Source organism: Athene cunicularia, assembly GCF_003259725.1.
Source record: "Athene cunicularia isolate RWA chromosome 9 unlocalized genomic scaffold, athCun1 chr9_part1, whole genome shotgun sequence".
NCBI classification, from domain to species: Eukaryota; Metazoa; Chordata; class Aves; order Strigiformes; family Strigidae; genus Athene; species Athene cunicularia.
In genome coordinates, this window is record NW_020799110.1 from 861,299 (window position 1) to 862,056 (window position 758).

Sequence of the window (758 nt, forward strand, 5' to 3'; positions counted from 1 at the left end):
CAGCGCCTGCCGGGGGGGTCTCGCCCCACGCCAGGCTCCCTGCGCCCGCCTAGAGCCGCGCAGCCAGGCGGACACGCGCCCGCTTCACAACCCCTCGCGCTGGCCCGGTGCTTCACTCGATGAGGACGGCTCTGGTTGATGGCGGGCCACGGCGCTCGGCACCTTCGCCTCCTACCGGACACCCAGACGGATCCTTAAACGTGTTTTCCACCCGGTTTATGTTCCATCTTCTGGCTCCTGTGACCCACAGAGCTCACACCTCGGACCGCGTCCTGCTCCGGTGCAACTCCCTGCCGAGACACCGCAGCTCCTCGGGATCCGCCTGGAACTTGAGGCTGAGCCTCGCAATCTCGTGTGAAATTCCCGCTCTTTGTTTTTTTTGAAGCATCACTGTGTCTGGCACGGGGCGGTTGGAGCCGCGGCGGAGTCAGCCCGGTTCCCTCCCTCCTCCCACACCGTTACTTTTTCTCGACAGCGCGACGGAATCGTGTGGTCAGGCCGCCGTGTCGGAGAGGAGGAGGCTGGTCAGATGTGGGGGGATTGGACCCTGCCGGGACAAAACCAAGCAGGTCTGGGGGCTGCGGGATGGCCAGAGCTGCGAGCTCTCAGCGAATCTCTTGCAGTTCAATATTTGCCTTTTGGCACTAACTTGTATTAGAATTATCTGGGGAAGGCCTCAGCCCGCCAGCCTTAGCGGTGCTGCCCGCGCTTACCACACGCCTCTGCGATGGGCACAGTGGAAGAAGCCTTTCCCGGAG